The sequence below is a fragment of the Salvelinus fontinalis genome, chromosome 14 (genome assembly GCF_029448725.1).
Source record: "Salvelinus fontinalis isolate EN_2023a chromosome 14, ASM2944872v1, whole genome shotgun sequence".
Lineage (NCBI taxonomy): Eukaryota > Metazoa > Chordata > Actinopteri > Salmoniformes > Salmonidae > Salvelinus > Salvelinus fontinalis.
In genome coordinates, this window is record NC_074678.1 from 25,399,326 (window position 1) to 25,410,733 (window position 11,408).

Genomic DNA, 11,408 nt, shown 5'->3' on the forward strand with positions numbered 1-11,408 from the left:
CTGGGTCTTCCTTTCCTGTGGCGGTACTCATGAGAGCCAGTTTCATCAAAGTGCTTGATGGTTTTTGCGACAGAACTTGAAGAAACTTTCAAAGTTCTTGAAATGTTCTATATTGACTGACCTTCATAATATGGGCTTGGTATTTTACCAAATAGCGCTATCTTCTGTAAACCACCTCTACCTTGTCACAACACAACTGATTGGCTCAAACACATTAAGAAGGAATGAAGGAATGAAATTCCACAAATTAACTTTTAACAAGGCACACCTGTTAATTGAAATGTATTCCATGGAACTTCCTCATGAAGCTGGTTGAGAAAATACCAAGTGTGCACTTTTGACTGGTACTGTATGTGAAGAATTGGATCAAGTGGTTGGTGCACACCGAAGCCCACTCCATCTGTTCTATTGTTTTTTGATGAAGCGTCTCTCATTTCTTACATGTATTTGGGTTTTATGCGATACCCTGTGACAGCCTTCATGCCCAAACCCATGCAGTGTGATAAATGCAATTATTTGGTCATGTGTCAAGTGTATGTAGACGGAAGGGTATCGTATGCCAGCTGAGTCTAAATGCTGCGATTGTGGCGGTGAACATGCACCCAAATTTCTGAATGGTCCTATTAGGGTGAAGGGGACGGAGGTGGCAAGAATGTCCAGCATGTCTCCTATCCGGAGGTGGTGAGAAGAGTGGAAGAAAGGATCACTCCTATTTCTCTCTATACCATTTGTATTTCATTAACCTTTGACTATTGGGTGTTCTTATAGGCACTTTAGTATTGCAAGTGTAACAGTATAGCTTCCGTCCCTCTCCTCGCTCCTCCCTGGGCTCGAACCAGCAACACAACGACAACAGCCACCATTGAAGCCTCCTTGTGTGCAACGAGAGAGAGGCAGGTCGTTATTGCGTTGGACTAGTTAACTGTAAGGTTGCAAGATTGGTACCCCCGAGCTGACAAGGTGAAAATCAGTCGTTCTGCCCCTGAACAAGGCAGTTAACCCACCATTCCTAGGCCGTCATTGAAAATAAGAATGTGTTCTTAACTGACTTGCCTAGTTAAATAAAGGTATAAAAAAATAGGCAAATCGGCGCCCAAAAATACCGATTTCCGATTGTTATGAAAACTTGAAATCGGCCCTAATTAATCGGCCATTCCGATTAATCGGTCGACCTCTAGTAGAGACACCAGATAATATTCCTTGTCAACAGAGGGATCCTTACATGTTGCATATTAAGAAGGTGGACTTTAGCGTTTATTGCATTGGTTATCAATTGCACAGCCCAAACAGAGAGGAAATCTGAGAAAATAGGCATTGTGAGTGCGGCTGAGTGTTTTTTGGACTCAGGAATCCTGTCAATGAATGCTCCAGCCTCACATGTACCTGAGCCTGTTTAGGGATGTGACTTGAACTGTGACTGAAGGAGTGGGATGTTTTTATTTATTTGTATACAGTATTTGTTGAGAAAGTTTGTATCAGGTGTTTGTGTCGAGCTAGCATGCTAGGTGAGGTTTGCAGCAGCGCTAGTGTGAGTGTCAGGTTGCATGCTAGCAAGATAGCTGATGGTTTTGGTCAACAGAAATGTTTGGTGTGGCCATGCCCACGAAGGTATTCAATTGTTTGCAGCTGGTAGTTGTTAGCTACTGTAGGGCTGATGAGGTGTTTTTCTCTTAGGACAGAACATTTCTTGGGACAGAAAACACTGGTTTTGCCTATGGTTTTGGTAACTTTTTCTGGTGCTGTTTGAAGGATTAGATTTCCCAGTTTGGAGGACTCTATGGCACATGCATTTGTGTTAATGCTAGGCTGGTGGCTAACTGTTGCTATGTTTTTAGCCTTGGCACATGTGTTTGTTAGCGCTAGGCTAGTGGCTAACCCGGGCTATGGCTTGTAACATTTGTGCATGGCATACTGGTTTGGTTTTTGCCTGTTTAGAGTGGCTCTCTCTGGGGCGTTGAACTGTGGCAATGATTTGTAGCTTGATGTATGCGTTCGTGTTAGCGCTAGGCTAGTAGCTAACTGTGGCTATGGTTTATAACATTTGTGCATGGTGTACTGGTTTGGTTTTTGCCTGTTTAGAGTTATCTCTTGGGCTTTGAGCATGTGCAGGTATTGGTTAGTTAGCTGTGAGCTAGTGGCTAACTTTTGCCAGTCGATTTATTGGTTCTGTTTTGCCTACTGATTTTGACTATAGGGCATTTGAGCCAGCCGTGTGTTTTGTAGAGATAGTTGGGGGGGGGGTTTCAAGCTAATGAGGGATCGTTACGTCAGGTGGCAGAAATGCTGGAGGTTGAAATAGCAGAGGAGTAGAACAAGTTAGACGTTGTAGTGATGTTTTGGGAGAAGTGGAGTGAGTTCTTGCCGCCGGTTCTGGTGTATAGCAGTCAGGAGGAAGACGTCTTGTTGGAAATGGCGTGGCTAGAACAGGAGATGGCACTGCTGAAACAGCATAATAATTAAAGACCCCATAGAGGACAGACATTTTGTGTTGCCAGTCGGTCAGACAGTCTTGTCACTAAACCAGTTTCCCGCCAGTGATCAGTGATGAGCTAGTTTCCTCAAATGTTTGTGAAAAGTCAGGTGTATTCGGGGGCCGGAGTCTCAAGGAGAGTTTTGAGGTGAGGTATCCCCAGTTTGTGAAATTACTCAGAGTGCTGATGGCAAACCAGATGAGGGAGGAGGAGGATTTGTGTGGGGACTTGGAGGAAACATTCCTTGGCCAAACTAGACAGTGGTTCCCAGGAAATGGTTCTCCCTTGTGAGGAAGGTGATTATTGTGTATCTCTAGCTGAGACCTGGGCAGAGATATGATGTAGTGTGCCCTGTGCAGGTTGAGGATGAGGTTGATTCAGGTGTCAATTTGGGGACACGTTCTTTGCCATGGTAGAGGAGGTTGGTTGTTGATCATTGCTGACCATGAGGTTGTTTGGGTGTCAGGTATTGATTTAGTTGACACGTTTCTTACTGAGCTGTGGAAAGGAGATACTTTCCAGTCATGTTGTGAGATTAGTGAGGATTTGCTGGAAGACGAAGTCTGTGTTTAGCAGGGTGACACGGCTGTCTAGCAATGAGAATCAGGAGCTTGAAGAATTGAGTTTGATGGAAAAGCCAGATCCACCAATATTGTCACTCTCAGTAGGTTGTCTGATGAGTGAGGAGGATATGATGAACGGTTCCCCTCCAGTGAGTGCTCAGGGCTGGAGAAAAGGGCTATTTGGGAACATGGATGGTGTGAGTTGGCTGAAGTTGTGGTCGATGTTCACTTTTCCCTGGTGGTGTTTGCTCCAAGTCTTTTAACGCTGGCTACATATCAGATGGAGCTTGTTGCTTGTGACCATGGGCCTAGTGAAGGAAGTTGGTCTCTCAATTTAGAACCAGATGGGTCACAGCTTGTCCGTTTTGTTTGTTCAAGTTAGACTCTTTAGCAGGAAGAAATTTCCTGTGCAAAGCAGTGAATTTTATGGTTTGTCCGGTTTTCTAGAATGTCTTTATCTCAGAGTTAAGGTTTTCTGTAGTCAGTTAGTTAGGTAGTTAGGCAACACTACCAGGATACACTTCCACACTCCATCCCTGAGGTGGCAACACCAACCGGGTCAAAGGCTGTGCTCTGCCAGGAAGCCTTGATAAGCACATCAGGTGCTGTCAATTAGGGTTCAGCATGGCGAGCCACGAGGCTGTTGGTTTGTTTGCTGGCCATGTTTTGGTTTTGAATATTTAATTTGGGCGTGCCTGTGTGTGGTTTCTTTTTTTAATATATTTTTTCCCATCACCACCAACTGAACAACAGTAATCCATTTGTGCTGGCCGACCATTTTGATTTATTTATTTTGATTTCACCTTTATTTAACCAGGTAGGCAAGTTGAGAACACGTTCTCATTTACAATTGCGACCTGGCCAAGATAAAGCAAAGCAAAGGTGCAGTAATCTATGAGGTTCTTTGACAGCTGGTGCTTAAAGCTAGTGGGGGAGATAAGTGTTTCCAGTTTCAGAGATTTTTGTAGTTCGTTCCAGTCATTGGCAGCAGAGAACTGGAAGGAGAGGCGGCCAAAGGAAGAGTTGGTTTTGGGGTGACCAGAGAGATATACCTGCTGGAGCGCGTGCTACAGGTGGGTGCTGCTATGGTGACCAGGGAGCTGAGATAAGGGGGGACTTTACCTAGCAGGGTCTTGTAGATGACCTGGAGCCAGTGGGTTTGGCGAAGAGTATGAAGCGAGGGCCAGCCAACGAGAGTGTACAGGTCGCAGTGGTAGGTAGTATATGGGGCTTTGGTGACAAAACGGATGGCACTGTGATAGACTGCATCCAATTTATTGAGTAGGGTATTGGAGGCTATTTTGTAAATGACATCACCGAAGTCGAGGATTGGTAGGATGGTCAGTTTTACAAGGGTATGTTTGGCAGCATGAGTGAAGGATGCTTTGTTGCGGAATAGGAAGCCAATTCTAGATTTAACTTTGGATTGGAAATGTTTGATGTATGTGAGTCTGGAAGGAGAGTTTACAGTCTAACCAGACACCTAGGTATTTGTAGTTGTTCACATATTCTAAGTCAGAACCGTCCAGAGTAGTGATGTTGGACAGGCGCAGGCAGCGATCGTTTGAAGAGCATGCATTTAGTTTTACTTGTATTTAAGAGCAATTGGAGGCCACGGAAGGAGAGTTGTATGGCATTGAAGCTCGCCTGGAGGGTAGTTAACACAGTGTCCAAAGAAGGGCCAGAAGTATACAGAATGGTGTCGTCTGCGTAGAGGTGGATCAGAGACTCACCAGCAGCAAGAGCGACATCATTGATGTATACAGAGAAGAGAGTCGGTCCAAGAATTGAACCCTGTGGCACCCCCATAGAGACTGCCGGAGGCCCGGACAACAGACCCTCCGATTTGACACACTGAACTCTAACAGAGAAGTAGTTGGTGAATCAGGCGAGGCAATCATTTGAGAAACCAAGGCTGTCGAGTCTGCCGATGAGGATGTGGTGATTGACAGAGTCGAAAGCCTTGGCCAGGTCAATGAATACGGCTGCACAGTATTGTTTCTTATCGATGGCGGTTAAGATATCGTTTAGGACCTTGAGCGTGGCTGAGGTGCACCCATGACCAGCTCTGAAACCAGATTGCATAGCGGAGAAGGTATGGTGGGATTCGAAATGGTCGGTAATCTGTTTGTTGACTTGGCTTTTCGAAGACCTTAGAAAGGCAGGGTAGGATAGATATAGGTCTGTAGCAGTTTGGGTCAAGAGTGTCCCCCCCTTTGAAGAGGGGGATGACCGCAGCTGCTTTCCAATCTTTGGGAATCTCAGACAACACGAAAGAGAGGTTGAACAGGCTAGTAATAGGGGTGGCAACAATTTCAGCAGATAATTTTATAAAGAAAGGGTCCAGATTATCTAGCCCGGCTGATTTGTAGGGGTCCAGATTTTGCAGCTCTTTCAGAACATCAGCTGACTGGATTTGGGAGAAGGAGAAATGGGGAAGGTTTGGGCGAGTAGCTGTGGGGGGTGCAGTGCTGTTGACCGGGGTAGGGGTAGCCAGGTGGAAAGCATGGCCAGCCGTAGAAAAATGCTTATTGAAATTCACAATTATAGTGGATTTGTCAGTGGTGACAGTGTTTCCTATCTTCAGTGCAGTGGGCAGCTGGGAGGAGATTTCTTATTCTCCATGGACTTTACAGTGTCCCAGAACTTTTTTGAGTTTGTGTTGCAGGAAGCAAATTTCTGCTTGAAAAAGCTAGCCTTGGCTTTTCTAACTGCCTGTGTATATTGGTTTCTAGCTTCCCTGAAAAGTTGCATATCACGGGGTCTGTTCGATGCTAATGCAGAACGCCATAAGATGTTTTTGTGTTGGTTAAGGGCAGTCAGGTCTGGAGAGAACCAAGGGCTATATCTGTTCCTGGTTCTAAATTTCTTGAATGGGCATGCTTATTTAAGATGGTGAGGAAGGCATTTAAAAAAAATAACCAGGCATCGTCTACTGACGGGATGAGATCAATATCCTTCCAGGATACCCCGGCCAGGTTGATTAGAAAGGCCTGCTCGCTGAAGTGTTTCAGGGAGCGTTTGACAATGATGAGTGGAGGTCGTTTGACCGCTGACCCATTACGGATGCAGGCAATGTGATCGCTGAGATCTTGGTTGAAAACAGCAGAGGTATATTTGGAGGGCAGGTTGGTTAGGATGATATCTATGAGGGTGCCCGTGTTTACGGCTTTGGGATGGTACCTGGTAGGTTCATTGATAATTTGTGTGAGATTGAGGGCCTCAAGCTTAGATTGTAGGATGGCTGGGGTGTTAAGCATGTTCCAGTTTAGGTCGCCTAGCAGCACGAGCTCTGAAGATAGATGGGGGGCAATCAGTTCACATATGGTGTCCAGAGCACAGCTGGGGACAGAGGGTGGTCTATAGCAGGCGGCAACGGTGAGAGACTTGTTTTTAGAGAGGTGGATTTTTAAAAGTAGAAGTTCAAATTGTTTGGGAACAGACCTGGATAGTAGGACAGAACTCTGCAGGCTATCTTTGCAGTAGATTGCAACACCGCCCCCTTTGGCCATTCTATCTTGTCTGAAAATGTTCTAGTTAGGGATGAAAATGTCAGAATTTTTGGTGGTCTTCCTAAGCCAGGATTCAGACACGGCTAAAACATCCGGGTTGGCAGAGTGTGCTAAAGCAGTGAATAAAACAAACTTAGGGAGGAGGCTTCTAATGTTAACATGCATGAAACCAAGGCTATTACGGTTACAGAAGTCATCAAAGAGAGTGCCTGGGGAATAGGAGTGGAGCTAGGCACTGCAGGGCCTGGATTCACCTCTACATCACCAGAGGAACAAAGGAGGAGTAAGATAAGGGTACGGCTAAAAGCTATGAGAATTGGTCGTCTAGAACGTCTAGAACAGAGAGTAAAAGGACGTTTCTGGGGGCGATAAAATAGCTTCAAGGAATAATGTACAGACAAAGGTATGGAAGGATGTGAATACAGTGGAGGTAAACCTAGGTATTGAGTGATGATGAGAGAGATATTGTCTCTAGATAAGACAGCTAACGATTAGCGGGCCCCAGATGAGCGTTCAGGTAACGTCGCGACGGAGGTGCCAGTTGGATAACTCCCTCGGGCAGATAACGTCGGTAGTCAGTCGTGAAGGCCCGGTGGGGCTCCGCATTGGCAGTAAAACGGGTCCGGATAGGTGATTGTAGCCCAGGAGTGGCTGATGGAACTCTTCAGCTGACTAGCTCCGGAATAATTTATGTTTGCTCTGGGATCGACGTAAGCCAATAGTTACACGGGTAGCAGCTAGCTAGCTGCGAAATGAAGGTGTAAATGTCCAGAGCTTGCGGTTGAAATCCGGGGATATGGAGAAAAATAGGTCCGGTATGTTCTGGTCTGAGTCGCGTTCTACAAAAGTGGCGATAGATTATCGAGCTAAAGGAATAGCTGATGACCACAAACCGTGGTTAGCTGAAATACTAACGTTAGCCAGTAAACTGGCTAGCTTCTGGGTAGCTTCAGGTTAGCTTCTGGCTAGCTTCTATTGTGGATTTTCAGATTTGAGGTAAATAATATATTTTTTTGTAATTGGTGAGGCGGGTTGCAGGAAAGCGTTTTGAAGTTGAGTTTTTGGAAAATAAAATGTGTAAAAGATATGAGAAGAAAGGTGTAAATATATATATATATATATATATATATATATATATATATATATATATATATATATATATATATATATATATATATATATATATATATACGGGACACGACAAGATGAGGACAAAAGGACGTCTGACTGCCATGCCATCTTGGAAGAGTACTGACTGATGAATTATGGTCACTGATCAGAGACCATGACGTTAAGAGAGCCAGAGCTGGCCCTGGACCAAGGTAAGGTTGCTATCTCCTGGGTACATGAAGTCAACACCTGGTAACATACACTTACTTATAATATTAATACACACATCAAATCAGGTTACAGACCAGTTAACTAGACCTAAGACCCCTAGACTTAGCGATTGCAAATATATTAGCAGGCTAGTTGTTGGTTTAGTGAGTGTCAGTGAGCAAAAAGTTGGTTTGGTTACTGGGAGATATAAGACATACTGTATTGCCTGTTTTATACTGAGATTTGCTTTGTATTGCAGTACACAGTGCATACATTCACATTATCACAGTCAATACAATGTTGCCATGTTACTTAATCTACAGTGCCATCAGACAATTTTCCTTATTGACCTATTCCACATTTTATGTTACAACGTGAATTCAAAATGTCTACACATTATTATTTTCAAAATTCTCCAAACTCTGTCAAATTGGTTGCCAAACATTGCTGAACATCCATTTTCAGGTCTTGCCATAGATTTTCAAGTAGATTTAAGTCAACTGTAACTCTGCCACTCGAGAACAGTCACTGTCTTCTTGTTTAGCAACTCCAGTGTAGAGGTGGCCTTGTGTTTTAGGTTATTGTCCTGCTGAAAGTCATCTCCCAGTGTCTGGTCAAAAGTAGACTGAAGCAAGTTTTCCTCTAGGATTTGCGTGTGCTTAGCTCCATCCCAGTTATTTTTCATCCCAGTTCTTAAAGATTACAAACATACCCACAACATGATGCAGCCACTACTATGCTTGAAAATATGGAGAGTAGTACTCAGTAATGTATTGTATTTGCCCCAAACATAACACTTTTGTCCTGTATTCTGCTTTGCCACAATTTTTGTTTTGGAATATATTTATTCTGTACAAGCTTCCAACATTTAACTACAATGTTGTTGGGCCATAATCAGTTTTCTCCTATCACAGCCATTAAATGAACTGTTTTATTTAAGTCACCATTGGCCTCATGGTGAAATACCTGAGTGGTTTCCTTCCTCTCCGGCAACAGTTAAGAAGGATGCCTGTATCTTTGTAGTGACTGGGTGTATTGATACACCATTCAATGTGTAATTAATAACTTCACCATGCTCAAAGGGATATTCAATGTCTGCTTTTTTTATTTTTACCCATCTACCAATAGCTGCCCTTTGAGAGGCATTGGAAAATCTCCCTGTGTTTGAAATTTACTGTTCGACTGAGTGACCTTAGTCACTGGGTACAGAGATGAGGTAGTCATTAAAAAATCATGTTAAACACTTATTCACACAGTCCATGTGACTTGTTAAGCACATCTTTACTCCTGAACTTATTTAGGCTTGCCATAACAAAGGGGTTGAATACTTATTGACTCAAGACATTTTAGCTTTTCATTTTTTATTAATAATTTTTTTTTTAAATTAATTTCTTAAGTTGTATTAATAATTCCACTTTTACGTTATGGGGTATTGTGTGTAGTCCAATGACAAAAAAAATCATAATTTATTCCATTTACAATTCAGGCTGTAACACAGCTAAATGTGTGTGTATATATACAGTGGGGCAAAAAAGTATTTAGTCAGCCACCAATTGTGCAAGTTCTCCCACTTAAAAAGATGAGAGAGGCCTGTAATTTTCATCATAAGTACACTTCAACTATGACAGACAAAATGAGAAAAAAAATCCAGAAAATCACATTTTTAATGAATTTATTTGCAAATTATGGTGGAAAATATGTATTTGGTCAATAACAAAAGTTTATCTCAATACTTTGTTATATACCCTTTGTTGGCAATGACAGAGGTCAAACGTTTTCTGTAAGTCTTCACAAGGTTTTCACACACTGTTGCTGGTATTTTGGCCCATTCCTCCATGCAGATCTCCTCTAGAGCAGTGATGTTTTGGGGCTGTTGCTGGGCAACATGGACTTTCAACTCCCTCCAAAGATTTTATATGGGGTTGAGATCTGGAGACTGGCTAGGCCACTCCAGGACCTTGAAATGCTTCTTACGAAGCCACTCCTTCGTTGCCCGGGCGGTGTGTTTGGGATCATTGTCATGCTGAAAGACCCAGCCACGTTTCATCTTCAATGCCCTTGCTGATGGAAGGAGTTTTTCACTCAAAATCTCACAATACATGGCCCCATTCATTCTTTCCTTTACACGGATCAGTTGTCCTGGTCCCTTTGCAGAAAAACAGCCCCAAAGCATGATGTTTCCACCCCCATGCTTCACAGTAGGTATGGTGTTCTTTGGATGCAACTCAGCATTCTTTGTCCTCCAAACACGACGAGTTGAGTTTTTACCAAAAAGTTATATTTTGGTTTCATCTGAGCATATGACATTCTCCCAATCTTCTTCTGGATCATCCAAATGCTCTCTAGCAAACTTCAGACGGGCCTGGACATGTACTGGCTTAAGCAGGGGGACACGTCTGGCACTGCAGGATTTGAGTCCCTGGTGGCGTAGTGTGTTACTGATGGTAGGCTTTGTTACTTTGGTCCCAGCTCTCTGCAGGTCATTCACTAGGTCCCCCCGTGTGGTTCTGGGATTTTTGTTCACCGTTCTTGTGATCATTTTGACCCCACGAGTGAGATCTTGCGTGGAGCCCCAGATCGAGGGAGATTATCAGTGGTCTTGTATGTCTTCCATTTCCTAATAATTGCTCCCACAGTTGATTTCTTCAAACCCAAGCTGCTTACCTATTGCAGATTCAGTCTTCCCAGCCTGGTGCAGGTCTACAATTTTGTTTCTGGTGTCCTTTGACAGCTCTTTGGTCTTGGCCATAGTGGAGTTTGGAGTGTGACTGTTTGAGGTTGTGGACAGGTGTCTTTTATATTGATAACAAGTTCAAACAGGTGCCATTAATACAGGTAACGAGTGGAGGACAGAGGAGCCTCTTAAAGAAGAAGTTACAGGTCTGTGAGAGCCAGACATCTTGCTTGTTTGTAGGTGACCAAATACTTATTTTCCACCATAATTTGCAAATAAATTCATTAAAAATCCTACAATGTGATTTTCTGGATTTTTTTTCTCATTTTGTTTGTCATAGTTGAAGTGTACCTATGATGAAAATTACAGGCCTCTCTCATCTTTTTAGTGGGAGAACTTGCACAATTGGTGGCTGACTAAATACTTTTTTGCCCCACTGTATATATACAATTACTTTCCTGCCACTAACTGCACATTTACTGAGGTTCTCGCTTGCAGTTTTACTGGTGTGTAGGAGTGCCACTATCGTAACCATTTATCATAATTTCAGTTGATTTTAATCTGGTCAACCGAACTGTGAGGATTGTGATGCCCTTTCAGTTTAACCACTGCCTGACTGTTTGTGTAACCACTATTACTCATTCCTTCACTGGAATCAGGCCCTCCCTGAGCTCTGACATTCAGATGATCAGGCCCTCCCTGAGCGCTGACATGCAGTCTCATGGAAACCTCCAGAAACACAGTAGAGAAGAGATTAGGGCATTGTTTTTTCCAGAAGTTATAATGATCAAAGAGCTTGTGATGTCCAAAATTAATACTATGGATGTTGTTTTGAGTACCATCACAAACATTTGTACTATAAACCAAT